Genomic DNA, 15,626 nt, shown 5'->3' with positions numbered 1-15,626 from the left:
TACCACAACTTGTTCAGCCATTCCCCAATTGATGAGCATCCCCTCAATTTCCAATTTTTTGCCATCACAAAAAAGAGCTGCTATAAATATTTTTGTACATGTGGATCCTTTTCCCATTTTTATGATCTCTTTGGGATACAGACCTAGAAGTGTATTGCTGGGTCAAAGGGTATTCTTTTTATGATACAAATATGGTGCTGATACCTAAACCAGGAAGAGCCAAAACAGAGAAAGAAAATTATAGACCAATTTCCCTAATGAATATAGATGCAAAAATTTTAAATAAAATGTTTGTAAAGAGATTACAACAACTTATCTCGAGGATAATACACTATGACCAGTTAGGAGTTATATCAGGAATACAGGGCTGGTTCAATATTAGGAAAACTATCAGCATAATTGACCATATCAACAACAAAACTAATAGAAATCATGTGATCATCTCAATAGAAGTAGAAAAAGTATTTGACAAAATACAATAGCCATTCCTATTAAAAAACACTAGAGAGCATAGGAATAAATGGAGTCTTCCTTAAAATGATAGATAGCATCTGTCTAAAACCATCCACAAGCATTATATACAATGGGGATAAGCTAGAAGTATTCCCAGTAAGATCTCGGGTGAAACAAGGATGTCCATTATCACCACTTTTATTCAATATTGTGCTAGAAATGTTAGCTGTAGCAATTAGAGAAGAAAAGGAAATTGAAGGAATTAGCATAGGCAAAGAAGAAACATAGCTATCACTCTTTGCAAATGATGTGGTGGTATATTTAGAGAATCAAGTAAAAAATACTTGAAATAAATTTAGCAAAGTTGCAGGATGTAAAATAAACCCACATAAATTATTGGCATTTCTATATATTATTAACAAAGCTCAACAGCAAGAGATAGAGAAATTCCATTTTAAAGTTATTGTAGATGTTATAAAATATTTGGGAGTCTACCTGCCAAAAGAAACCCAGAAACTATATGAACACAGTTTCAAAATACTTTTCACATAAATAAAGACAGATCTATGTACTTGGGAAAATATCAGTTGCTCATGGGTAGGCTGAGCTGATATAATAAAAAATGAGAGTTCTGCCTAAATTAATTTACTTATTCAGTGCCATACCAATCAAACTACCAAAAAAGTTATTTTATAGAGCTAGAAAAAATAGTTAACAAAATTCATCTGGAAGAACAAAGGGTCCAGAATATCAAGGGAATTAATGAAAAGAAATGCAAGGGAAGGTGGCCTAGCTGTACCAGATCTTAATTTGGTCTTATAAAGGAGCAATCACCAAAACTACTTGGTACTGGCTAAGAAATAGAGTGGTGGATCAGTGGAATAGGTTAGGTATGTAAATTTTTTTACTGTTAGATTATCGTGTACCTTTTCACCAGTCAGGCATGTAGATTCTCAAGGGACCACAGGTCCAGAATTCCAAGAAAAATTGAAAACATGACATTAAAATAAAGCACAGTACTGTATAATTGTAATAACCAATCTTGGCCCTGGAAAAAAAGATGAGGAAATCCACCTTCTTCCTTTCCTCAGAGAGGACTGTTATCAGATTTGGAGGCTATGTTGGTTTTACTTAACTCTTTGTTACTAAGGAGTAACATTCGAAATTATTGTAACTGATATCAGTAAGATCTCAATTGAAAAGGAAAGATAAAAATAGATGATGAATTAAGACATTCGAATTAATATTTTTCAATTAGTAATACAGGATTTTTTGCACAGAGACCACTTGGGCAGAAGTTAGGGAAGGAATGGGAGGACAGACCATTCCTCTTCGGGAGATGAAGACCCCACAACACCGCAATGCTGCAATAACAGCAATTTATTTAATATATTATTTAAATTCTCTTTCCAGTCATGTTTTGCCCCACTTTCCACCCTCTCAGAAGCAGGCCATCTGGTAGCTTCCTATTTTAACTAATTTTCTTGATAACTACATGCTAAAGTATGAAGTTTCTTCACATTTGACATCTGATCTGGTGATAGGAATAGAATGGTAACCCTCACAGCAAAGAGAGAGATGCTTTGAGGGCACAAGCTGAAAGGTGGCTTGGTATAAACCATTCCCTTCCCCAGACCTGCAGAATATCACATTAGACCTGGAAAGGACCTTCATGACCTGGTTCAACTCTTTCATTTTATAGAAAAGAAAACTGAGATCTCACAGTGGGGAAGTTAATTTGTGGAAGGTCACAAAGGAGAGGTTATTTAAGCCCATACCAAAATTGAGGCTGAGCTGAAATAAAGAAAAGGACCCCAAATCTCATACACCGTTAGGGTTGGGAGAGACATTTCAGTTCAATCCACTCCACAGTTCATAAGACAAGAAATACTAGATAAAAAAGCAAAAAGTTCAAACTTACATTACTTCCTACATAACATTACTCTCAATAAATTCATGCCCAGATGTGGCATGACTGCCAAATGAGTGTTTATCTCATCTACTCCTGGACTGGGTCCCAAAAGTTAATCCTTGCTCCTCAGGTCATCACTGCTGGGTTAGCTAGAAAACCCAGTAGGAATTCAGACTCCCAGACTACCCGAGGCTGGTGTACCTGACCTTTTGAAACTCACAAAGTCCCATCTTCTGCCTAAAGCAAAAAAGGATAAACAATGCTGGGGCAAGTAAACAATGAGGCCTGTGGTCAGAGGGACAAATGGTCTTTGGGAAGTAGAAGACCCAAGGCCTCTCTCCCTTGTCTCTTGTCTCTCACCAGATACAAAAAGCAGAGGGGTCAAACCAAGAGCAGAGAAGCTGCAGAGAATGGCCAAGACCAGCTAAGATCTTTTGAAGGCACACTTCAGATCTAGCTAAACAGTCAAAAAAGGTTTCTCCTAATGTGGTTAGCAGACCAGAGCCAATTAACAGAAAGTCTACGTATGGCTCCATTATACATCCTCACAGATCTCCCAGAAACATGATCTGCGGCTTCTACCACATAGGGAGGTGCTATTAGAGGTGTTTGTGTAAGTGCCCATACCCCTTACAAGAATGCTTGATCTTGGGGCAGCTAGGTGGTGCAGTGAATAGAGCACCAGCCCTGAAGTCAGGAGGACCTGAGTTCAAATCTGGCCTTATACCAAACACTTGACACGTATTAGCTGTATGAACTTGGGCAAGTCATTTAGCCCCAATTGCCTTACCAAAAAAAAAAAAGAATGCTTGATCTTCAGGACCTTCTATGACATCCCTGGACTTTAGAACACTGGGCATCCTAGAGCCTGAGATTTCTTGGTCTTTAGGCTACAGCCCCCTACTGGTCATTTCCTGTCATGAGGATGGGATCTGGACCCCAAAAAGGAAAAACCTTGGACTTTCCCACATGGCCAAATCTCTGGATTTCACCTAAGTCCATAATCCTATCAACTGGCCTTTCATTATTGCCTAAACCCAATCTCCCAATTCTGTTACCTGGCCCTCCAGATGGCCCCTGGCCACTAACCTTAATCCTATCTAGATTCCATTCTCCCTTGGCCATATGGTGCAGGTCCCAGGCTTTCTGTTCACCCCAGCTTACTGGCCACTCCCATCCAGATCTTCCTGAGACCCCTCCAGTAACCTCAAACTACTTGGCCACTCCTAGATCCTTCCCACAGTCTTTCTGTATGTAAGGTCTATCTGGCCTGCATTTAGGGTGCTCAGTTTCTTATAATCTAGGCATTGCTCAGATTATTTTTTTTTAATTTTTTTTTTTGGCTAGGCAATGGGGTTAAGTGACTTGCCCAGGGTCACACAGCTAGTAAGTGTTATGTGTGTTATGTGTCTGAGGCCAGATTTGAACTCGGGTCCTCCTAAATCCAGGGCCGGTGCTCTATCCACTGCACCACCTAGCTGCCCCATTGCTCAGATTCTTAAAATCTAGCCGCTGCTCAGTAATGTTTGGATTCCTTAAGAGTCTGCCCAATATGACAGATGTTCTAATAAACCTTGTCTTTGACTGAAAGAAGGCTTGGGTCGAATTCACTCGGGCAGGACCTATGTGTTGTGAATTTGGGGTCCCAGCACCCCTGAACCCCTAAACCTCAACACTTGGGGGTTCCAAGGTCTCTATCCTGGGGCTTTCTCAAGGAATCCTCTGTTCTTCTTGCCTCTGAATACAAACCCTTAGAGGCTAAACATGTCCTTGTCTTTGGTCATCTTGGGAGGCAACCCTTCACTGGAATTGGCTTTGTTGGAGGGCCCCCTTTTCCTGTTACAAATGGGCTTTTTACTCAGCTCTTATGTAGTTCTAGTGGGGTGCAGGCCCAAGCCAAGACCTTTGCCCCTTACCCCCAAAAAAATCTGAGTCCCATTTGTCTACAAGCCCTAGAAAAACCCCACCTTGGACTCTCCTTGAAGTCCCACTTGATCAAGGAAGTCTCTAGAATTTACCTGAGGCTATAATCCTATCAACTGGCTTTTCCTTATTTTATCCTTATTCTTATCCCAATCTCCCAATTCTCTGTTACTCTTCCTTAACCTAGGCCGGCCCTTCATTGGGCCTCCCCCACCTTGATTCTATCTAGACCCCATTCTAGACCTCCCAGTCACTCCCATCAAGATCCTCCCAAACCCCTCCTCCAGTCACCCCAAACTACTTGGTCACTCCTAGGTCCCTCCCACAGTCTTTCTGTACATAAGGTCCATCTGGCCTCCATTAAGGTGCTCAGATTCCTAAAGAGTCTAGCCAAGGGCTCAGATCCTTAGAATCTAGCTGGTGGCTGAGATGTGCTCAAGCCCCCTTGTCAATATGAGCATCACAAATGTTTAGTTTCCTTAAGAGTCTGGCCAATATGGCGGATCTTTAATAAACCTTATCTTTGGCTGAAAGAAGGCTTGGGTCGAATTCATTCAGGTAGGATCCATGAACCAGGTCCCAGAACCCCTAAACTTCAACACATGTTTCCCTGAACCTCAGCAGTTCCAGGCTAGAAGAAGTCACATACTCTAATTTTAACCATTGAATATGTTGATTATTATTTGATCTGGTGCAAACTTAAAGGTTTTGCTGAAGTAGGTATGTGAGAGCAAGGGGGCTCTGCCTCCTGTTTAGCTAGTCATCTTGGCCAGAAGTTCTTTTCCATGTTTTCCCAGGGGTTAGGGATACTTTGCCCCTGTGATCTGGAAAATCCTTGTAAAAAATTTTGGCCCTCCCTTTATACCAGAGAAGTCTGAATTTTTTCTCTTATGGAGTATTTGCAGTACCTTATTGTAAAATTTAGGTTGATATTATACAATACTATACATGTATTTTATGCATTTCTGAATTTCTAAGCTTTCTCTGCGTTGTCTGTTGGCCCTTGTATGTTATCTGTGGCTTCCACAAAACTCCCAAAAAATTCCCATTTAATTTCTTATGCTGACCCACAATATAGTAAAACTGTGATGGGGAAAGTCTTGATATGGAAGGGATAACTGAATTTTTAAAGAAACTATGTTATGCATATATTACAATTTTTTAATGTTTAATTTTTTTTCAAGTATCAAGTATTTTGATTACCCTATCCCTTCCATTACCTCTACCCCCACTGAAAAAAATTTCTAAATGCCTCTATACATATCTATGTAGTCCAGCAAAACATTAGCCACTTCCAAAAATGTGTATCTCTTTCTAAATTTTAAGTTCACTAACTCTCTGTCAGGAGGTTAGTGGTGGATTTCATGTTTATTCTTTTGGGAATCATGATTTGTCATTGAGCTGAACGGAATTCTAAAGTCTTTCAAAGTTGTTTTTCTCTTAAATGTTATTTTTGTTTACATATTCTTTACTTCTTTCTTCACTACACTCTATCCATTCATAATGGTCTTCCCAGTTGTCTCTGTAATTGTCTGCTTAATAATTTATTATCTCACGATAATATTCCATTACATTCATACACCGCAATTTGTTTAGCCATTCTTCAATTGGTCTCCAATTTTTGGCAGCCATGAAAAGAGCTGCTATAAATATTTTTGCACAAATAGATGCTTTTCCTCTTTGATTTGTTTGCAGTATAAGCCTGATAGCAGTATAGCTTTCCGGCCTCAGTTCCTAATTGCTTTCCATAATGGCTTGAAAAGCTCCAGCAGTTCCACCAACACTACACCTGTTTTCACACAGCCAACACAAATTTGTCATTTACCTTTTTTGTCATCTTTGCCAATCTGATGGATGTGTGGTAGAATCTCAATATTGTTTTAATTTTCATTCCTCTAATTATTAGTAATTTAGAGCATTTTCATTTGATTATTGAGAGCTTGGATTTCTTTGAAAACTTCCTGTTCATAGCCTTTGCCAATTTATCTACTGGGGAAAGTGGCTCTTAGTCTTATAAATTTTAATCACTTCCATCTAGAGGGTGTCCCAGAAGTCTTGGTATAGATTTAAGCTTTAATATCTCCAGAAGCATAAATGCCAGGTACTTACAAAAAAATAACATTTGAAAGATTAATTATTTTAAATTTTTAAATATTGATGCTTCATATTAAAATCCAGCATCACCACCATTTTGTACTATACATCATTCTAGCCTATTTTAAGCAAATGTCTAACCTCACATAGTAAATTTCTTGTAGCACTTGAGCCTTGTAACCTTGTAAGCATGCTTAAGGGATTGCACTGTTAGATTCTTCCCAGGTACCTGTTCCCATTTAATTTTTACTCCATTGGATTTGTTTGTACAAGGCCTTTTCTAAATTTTATATAATCAACATTGTCCATTTCATCTTGTGTGAACCTCTTTATCCATAGATCTGAAAAGTAATTTCTTCCTTGCTCCTCTGAATTGTTTATTATATGACTTTTTATGTCTGTCATGTATCCATTTGGAGCTTATCTTGGTTTATGATGTGAGGTGTTGATCTAAACCTATTGTTCATCCTTCATTTTTAAAAGAGGATCGATGACATCACAGGGTGGCGTCTTGACTTTCATGTGAATTGGTGCATTAGTGATCTGGAATATTCTTCCGGGTGGCTGTGAATACTTTGCAGTTTTTTGAGAACTATTTGCTCATATCTTTTGACCACTTATCTTTTGGGGAATGGCTACTAATACAAGAACAAGGGAGACCTTATAGTGGCCATATTTAGGCACGCAGATAAAATCAAACTGCAGGTGTTGAAAGAATGAATAGGCTAAAGGGGATAGGCAAAGGTATGAAAAGCATGCTGATTAAATGCCTGGCAAGTAGGGCAAGAGACGCGTACACAGGCAGCTAGAGGGGTAACCTAAACCCTAATCAAATCCACAATTCCCTGAGTGACAAAATGGCACCCCACATGAACAGACAGACATGCCTAGTGAAAGAAACCCCAGGGGGAGGAGCAGCTTACCTTCCACAGTCACCCAGACCCCAGTAATCTGCTTTGCCTTAAACTTTTGTTTCCACATTTCGGCTTCAGAGTCATCGTAGCAAAGTAAGACATTGTCATCACAAAAAAGAGAGAGATTAAAAATATGTACAGGGCCTTCATGAGTGGCATGTTTGGCAGGGGCATCAGCACAGTTGTTCCCTTTTGACACAGAATCGGTTCCACCAGTGTGGGTCAAACAATGGACGATGACCAGGGCGGTGGAAGTCTCAAAACAGATAAGAGAAATCTGCATTATCAATGACCTTAGCAGCAAATGTCAAAAAAACCCTCTGTAGTCAGAGCATCCCAGCAGCATGACAGACACCAAATGCTACCATCAGTCAGTATAATAATTGTGGAGTTTTTTCCCTTGGCTAGGTAAAAAGCCTGAGTAAGGGCTCAGCAGGTTGGACCCTGAGATTAGAGGGCCTTGAAGCCTCTCAGACAATGTCATGGTCAGAAACCACAGCAGCACCAGTGTAGAGAGCACTGTCCCTCATAAAACAGGACCTGGCAGCATGTAAAACATAAGCAGGGTTTAATAAAGGGGTGTCAGAAAAGTCATTGTGGGGTTTTTCAACCATGTTTGCTACTGAGATACAGCTGTGAAGCAGCTCGCCAGAGACTGGCATATCCGGCAGCAATGTGGCAGGATTGAGAAGGGGACAGCATTTGAGGATGATATTTTCTCAAGTGAGCAAGGTCAATTCACATTTGGTAAGTCTCTGATCCAAAAAGCCTGTGTTCAGTAGCAAAATAAAAGCAAGCGGGCCTCGACTTTGTGGGGACACCGCACTATCACGGGTCTTCTCTTTCAAAAAGGCAGTGGCAACCACATCCCATAGGCAAGATGGCGCTCAAGCAGCCACCATACCAAGCTGAGACAAATAATAAGGTCCTGGGCACTGCATGGGTCCAAATGTTTGGGTTAAGACACTGAAGGCCATTCATGTATAAAAAGTAAGAAGGATTTACTGCAACCTAAGAGTCCCAGTGCAGGTGCCCATAATAGGGTTCTCTTAAGGTCAGCAAGGGTGGAGAGATGTTGATGGTCAAGCTGCAAAGGTTCTAGAGTGGAGTCTTTAGTCAGAGAAACAAGGGGCTTCATAATCTCACCAAATGAAGGAATCCACTGTCTGCAGTACCCTGCATCCCAAAGATGACCTGCAGCTGTTGGGTGCAGAGTTGCTAGATAGCCCAAATGTATTTAGGAGGTAGGTGAATCCATGTCTGTTGCAAGTTCTTCCAGGTGAAAGTGAATAGGTACTGAGGATTTGGATGCATTTGGATGCAAAAAAACCCCAAAACAAAACTCAATCCCCACCCCCAAAAAAAAAACACTGAGCAAAGTACGTAGCCTCACAAGGAACTGAGAAAATGATGTTAGCAGGGTTAGTGCCAAGGTACGCAAATCTTGAACAAAGCAATAAACAGGCTTTCTATCTAGACCTAGCTAAGGTCTCTTGATGGGGAGAGTTGGCAGATTACATGGAGGTTTGCAGGACACAAGAATACCTTGGTCTCAGAGTTAATAACGGGTGTCCTCAATAGTTTCCTTGGATAAAGGGTACTGGGAGTTAGATGGTGGAGGGGCCCCCTTAATTTTGATAGTAATAGAGATGGCAGATTTTAGTAGTCCCACATCTAAAGATGAAAAGGCCCATAAAGAGTTGGAGATGTCAGATAGGGTGTGAAAAGTATCCCCAACTAGCTCTTGGTCATTTTGAATGAGAATAGGGAATAAGGAGAGAGAATCCTTGGGCAGTTGCAGGTACAGAGAACCATGAGGAGAACAGGAAATAGTACCTCGGAGTTAATGTAGGAGATCTTGCCTCCCACAGATTCACAGGGGATTTGGGCATCAGGAGAAAGGAGTGTTCAAGAGAAGGGGAACCAATGAACACCATGTAATGGGACAATCTTCGAGCATTCTAAGTCTTTCCCAAAACCTCGACAATACTTAAAGACCCAATAGAGGAACAGTTGGAGTTAGGCTTACTCGTTAGAACCAAATTAGAGGATCCCGTTTCCAGTAAGTAGTTATAAATTATATCAACAGTTTTAAAGGTGACATAAGATTTGCCATTGCAGGGAGAGAGATGGACTGGGAAAATGGGCCAGGTCATCAGGTTCAGGGAAAATAAGAGTCCTCTTTGAAATCCAGTCCCCATCCCTCGTCTGCACCTTCATGCAGCAAAGCTTTCCTTCTCCTTCCATTCCTGAGGTCTCATTTCCTCTCTCTACAGTATTGGGCAACATGCCTTTTTTTTTTTTTTTTTTTTGCAATAAAAACATTTACATGTTTTGCAAGTTTCTGACACTGTCTGTATAGGAGTAAGGATGGTGTGAGCTATAAGAGCAGTTTGTATAGAGGCAAGTATGATTTGATCTTTCTCAGTAGATTTCTCCTTTACTTGTTTTTGCTTTTCCTTGTCCTTTCCTTCATAAACATGTAGGGCAATGCTCTTTAGCTGGCCTATAGGCATTTCATGCCAGACAGGGCATCTCTTACGGAAATGCTTTCATATCTCTGTCATGGACTGGTTAACAAAGTGTATGCTAATGACACACTCTCTCAGGTTGAGTGAATCTAAAATCCTGCATATCATTTTAGCACTTGTGCATAATCTATCATAAAAGCGATTAGGGGTCTCATTTTCTTCTTGTAGTGTCTCTTGGAATTTACTCCACTTCTCAGAGTGGATCACACAGGCTTCCATGCCCCTGAGCAGAGATCCTAGCTTGCTACAACCTGGTATAATTGGCCTGTACATTGCGGTTCCAATGTGGGTCTTGCAAAGGTCAACTGGGGAGACCCACAGGTCCAGGAGCTGCCCTGCCCAGTGGAGCTTATCCACTTGCTGCTTCTATAATGGCTTGTCTTTCACCCAGGGAAAGTTTCCATCAAATCAGTTATGTCTCCCCAAGTAGTGTTATACCCCCTAAAATGGCTGCAAGTTGGGAGTCTTCATCAAATTTGGGGGTATCCCTTCTCCAGGGAAAGAGGTCAGAGGGACTGAAAAGCTGATAATGACTATTAATGCAAGTTACCCCTAGGGTTATGAACAAGCATTTCTTTTATTATTATTATTATTATTATTTAATTTATTTATTTTCAGTTCTCAACATTCACTTCCATAAGATTTTGAGTTTTAAATTTTCTCTCCCTCCCTCCCTCCAAGACAACATGCAATCTGATACAGGCTTTACATATACATTCATATTAAACATATTTTCACATTAGTCATGTTGTAAAGAAGAATTAGAACCAGTGGGAGGAACCACGAGAAAGAAGAAACGAAACAAAACAACAAAAAAATGAGAGCAAATAGTGTGCTTCCATCTTCATTCAGGCTCCAAAGTTCTTTCTCTGGATGTGGATAGCATTTTCCATCATGAGTCTTTTGGAGTTTTCTTACATTTTTGCATTGCTGTGAAGATCCAAGTCTATCAAAGTTAGTCATCGCACAACGTGGTTGTTGCTGTGTACAACGTTCTCCTGGTTCTGCTTCAGTTCATATAAGTCTTTCCAGGTTTTTCTGAAGTCTGCCTGCTCATCATTTCTTTTTTTTTTTTCGGTGAAGCAATTGGGGTGAAGTGACTTGCCCAGGGTCACACAGCTAATAACTGTCAAGTGTCTGAGGCCGGATTTGAACTCAGGTCCTCCTGAATCCAGGACCAGTGCTCTATCCACTGCGCCACCTAGCTGCCCCCTCATCATTTCTTATAGCACAATAATATTCCATTACATTCATATACCACAACTTGTTTAGCCATTCCCCAACTGATGGGCATCCTCTCAATTTCCAATTCTTTGCTACCACAAAAAGAGTTGTTATGAATATTTTTGTACATGTGGATCCTTTTCCCATTTTTATGATCCTTTGGGATACAGACCTAGAAGTGGTATTGCTGGGTCATTTTTAAGGTCCTTTGGGTATAGTTCCAAATTGCTTTCCAGAATGGTTGGATCAGTTTACAACTCCACCAACAACGCATTAATGTTTCAATTTTCCCACATCTCCAACATTTATCATTTCTCTGTTTTGTCATGTTGGCCAATCTGATAGGTATGAAGGGGTACCTCAGAGCTGTTTTGATTTGCTTTTCTCTAATCAATAGTGATTTAGAGCACTTTTTTCATATGACTATAGATAGCTTTAATTTCTTCATCTGAAAACTGCCTGTTCATATCCTTTGACCATCAATTGGGGAATGACTTGTAGTCTTATAAATTTGACTCAGTTCTCTATATATTTTAGAACTGAGGCCTTTATCAGAGACACTGACTATAAAAATTGTTTCCCAGCTTTCTGCTTCCCATCTAATCTTGGTTTGGGCAAAAACTTTTTGATTTAATGTAATCAAAATTGTCCATTTTGCATTTCATAAGGTTCTCTATCTCTTGTTTGGTCATAAATTCTTCCCTTCTCCATAGGTAAACTATTCCTTGCTCTCTTAGTTTGCTTATGGTATCAGCCTTTAGTTCTAAATTATGTATCTATTTTTCCTTCTGATTCTAGGACAGGAATGGGGAAACTTGTGGCCTTCTAGGTCTTTGGGGGTGGCTTTTTGACTGAATCCAAACTTCACAGAACAAATCCTCTCAATAAAAGGATTTGTCTGTACAACTTGGACTCAGTCAAAAGGCCGCGCCCAAGGACCTAGAAGGCCATATATGGCCTCAAGGCCACAGGTTCTCCACCCCTGTTCTAGGATATCAGGGATATTTTCTTTGATAATTTCTTGAACGATGTTGTCTAGGATTTTTTTCTTTTTTTGATCATGACTTTCAGGTAGTCCAATAATTCTTAAATATCTCTCCTTTCCTGGATCTATTTTATAGGTCAGTTGCTTTTCCAATGAGAAATGTCACATTTTCTTCCGTTTTTTATATTCTTTTGATTTTGTTTTATTTTATCAGGATGTCTCATGGAGTCATTAACTTCCACCTGCCCAATTCTAATTTTTTCCCCTCAATTCTAATTTTTAAGGAATTATTTTCTTGAGTGACCTTTTGTACCTTCTTTTCCATTTGGCCAATTCTACTTTTGGATTTTTGCCTATCATTTTCCATTTTTATGTTTCTTTGACCAAGCTGTTGACTCTTTTTTTCATGATTCTCTTGTATTACTCTCATTTCTTTTCCCAATTTTTCTTCTCCTTCTCTAATTTGCTTTTTAAAAATCTTTTGAAGCTCTACCATGAGTTCTTTTTGGGCCTGAAACCAAATTACATTTTTCTTTGAGGCTTCACATATAGCCATTTTGACACTTATTCTCTTCTAAGTTTGTGCCTTGATCCTCCTTGTCACCACAGTAACTTTCTATAGTCAAATTCTTTTTTGTTTTTTGCTCATCTTTTTCTGCCTCTTTTGTGACTTGCACTTTTATGTGAGAGTTGGGCTCTGTTCCTGCTCTGTCTCAAGCTTTGTGTGCCGGAGCTCAAGGCCTTGTTGCTGGCTTTCAGCGGGCCTCAGGGCCTTGCTGCTGGCTTGCACTGGAGTGGGGGGGCTCTCTGCTGGCTTGTACTGACTGGGAAGGGCCTCCCTGTTGGCCTTCTCTGGGTGTGAGATTTTGCTGCTGGTCTGCCCCAGGGGTGGGGCCTTGCTGCCAGGTCGCTATGGAGGCAGGGCTTCTCTGCTAGCCAGTCCTGGGGTGGGATTTTGTTGATGGCTGGCCTCGGGGGCATGGTCTCACTGCTGACCAGTTCTTGGGGCAGGATTTCCATACTAGTCAACAGTGGGGGTAAGGCCTTGCTGGTGGCCTGAGCTGCTGTGCTGCACAGACTGCTGGCTTAACTCTGGGCTGCTGGCTTGCTGAAGGGCAAGGCCTCACTGGTAGATTGCCCTGGGGCTTAGGGCCTCACTGCAGGCCCCCTAATGTGCAGCCTACTGCTTCTCTCCTAACATTGCTCCTTTCCCACCCTATTGAGACAGACCTTTCCACTGAGCTGGAAAGCTGCCTCCCTGCTCCTAAATCAGTTCTGGGGTGGTTTCCAAGTTTTTGTAGAGGAATTCGGAAGGGTTCCATAGAGTTCCTGCCTCACTCAACCATCTTGGCACTGGAAGTCCTCAACTTCTGAACTTAACTTAAAAACAAAGGTAGTTATACAAAATGTTGGCAGTGATACGGAATATAATCAATTACAAAATGGAATCAGAATCAATTTGATTTTCTCAGCAGATAGGTGGTAAATTGGATAGAACACTGGGCTTGGAGTTAGGAAGTCCTGAGTTCAAATTTAGCCTCCAACACTGTGTGGCCATGGGCAAGTCACTTAACTTCTATCTGTCTCAGTTTCCTCATTTGTAAAATGAGGATAACAATAGTCCTATTGCCCAGGGTTGTTGTGAAGATCAAATTAGATATTTGCAAAATGCTATATAAATGTTAGCTATCATTATTAATGCTACTTGCACATAGTTCTAATGTGAATGACATGAATTAGGTGCCTGTGTTTGTAATTGAAATGATTTTTGTGACTATGTTACAAGTCAAATCATAATGTTTTGTGTTGTATGTCTACGGACACTCTAATGCATCCCTTATAATTTGCTGGGACAGCAGATTATTTACTGGGGTTTAGACTGATGAGCTGTATTGACTAGCAGATGAATGAGGGAAAATTCACTTCAGATCATGAAATATCCAAATGGTCCAGAATCTCTTTCACATCTCATCCAACCATCCACCAGGATACCATGTTCAGTCCAACTTGGGGATTTTGCCAGCATGGCACTTCAGCCCCCTTCTCCCTAAAAGGAACAGGAATCCACCCTGGGACTAAGCTATCCTCACTGGTGGGCGAATGACAAATGATGAAGCATTTGCTGTTTACTTTGTACTGTGGACTGCAAATTGTCACACTGCAGAGGACTGAAGGGACGCCCTGACAATCTTACAGCCTCGTTACCATCAAGATCAAATGCTGTTCCTTGGCTCCCCCACATGTATTGTGGCCCCCTAGTAGATTAGGAGGTCCTTGAAAGTGAGGACCTTCACTTTCGTATTTGTATGCCCGTTGCCTGATGTCACAGTGCCTGGCACTGAGGAGCTGTTTAATCAATGCTTGTTTATTGATTGATAGTTTGGTGCCAATTTGGGAAAAATCTGTGAGCTAGGCTTTGCGGTCCCATCCTCTATACAAGTCCTGTGGGGTTGGAAATGAATATTTTAGGGGGGAGGAAGTCTCCGTCGGAGGTAAAAAAGGAGTTAACAATTTTCTAAGCCTGAGTCAGGGACAATAGAATTCATATTAACACCAAACACTGGACATCAAAAGAACACACAATTTTAGGATGGGGCGCTCTGGCTAGAGCTTTTGTTTGGTTGCTCTTAGCTAGGTAGGACGGCTCATAACCTCAGCATGAACTCAAATAACTGCCTCCTCCCTATTAGGGAGAGGCTTTCTAATCACCACACCTTATTAGGTCACAGAATCATACATTCAGAGCTGCAAGGGATCTCAGGGCATGTAGTCTGACCTTCTACCTTCATTTTGCACATAAGGAGACTGAAGCCCAGGGAGGTTAAGTGACTTGCCTAGTAGCCAACTGTCAAACAGGCATAAACCTAGAACACACAGGACTGGATGAAGGTCCTCTCATTTTAAATTAGCTTCCTCCCACCCCACCCCACTTTAGATGGGAAGAGCCAGCAGATATCCCCAAAAGAGTGACAGCTCAGAAAAGGGTACCAACGAGAAGCTCAGAGATCATGAGACCAGTAGAGATAGCCAACAGGGACACAGATGAAACATCTGGTGGAAAGCAGCAGTAAATAGTGATCTCACCAGAAGACATCGGGACTTCTGTGTGGTACTGAAGGTATCTTTCCCTATCCATCCATCGCTCCTAGCCACAGGGGTTTCTGGCATTGGCCTCTTCATACATGTTCCCTGAGCACTCATCCTATATATGTATGACCTATATGTTTGGTTCTTGCTCACATGTATTTTCTGCATGTGTTCCCTTCACTGGTGGGATATCCATATGTGTGGGATATACACATTGTCCATATGTATAAGGTATGATTCCAAGTCTGTAAAAGTCTGAGGCCGGTCACGTAATAAATGCAGGAAACTGAAATAAATAAGGACAAAAGTAACACCTCAAAGTGATTCCACCTAAAGGGTTTCCCCTTTTCATGAACTTGCATGGTAAACCAAAAGAATTTTGGGGTTGAGAAAAACTGAAGGTAGTTGGGAAGGGAGGAGCAGGACACAATGCTGAACAGATGCAGTGTGGCAGCTTGGTGCAGTGAGACCAGGGAGTTAATTCCCAGCAGAGAGTGTAAGCT

The sequence above is a fragment of the Vombatus ursinus genome, unplaced genomic scaffold (assembly GCF_900497805.2).
Source record: "Vombatus ursinus unplaced genomic scaffold, bare-nosed wombat genome assembly UNPS02000582.1, whole genome shotgun sequence".
Lineage (NCBI taxonomy): Eukaryota > Metazoa > Chordata > Mammalia > Diprotodontia > Vombatidae > Vombatus > Vombatus ursinus.
This window is presented reverse-complemented; position numbering follows the sequence as displayed.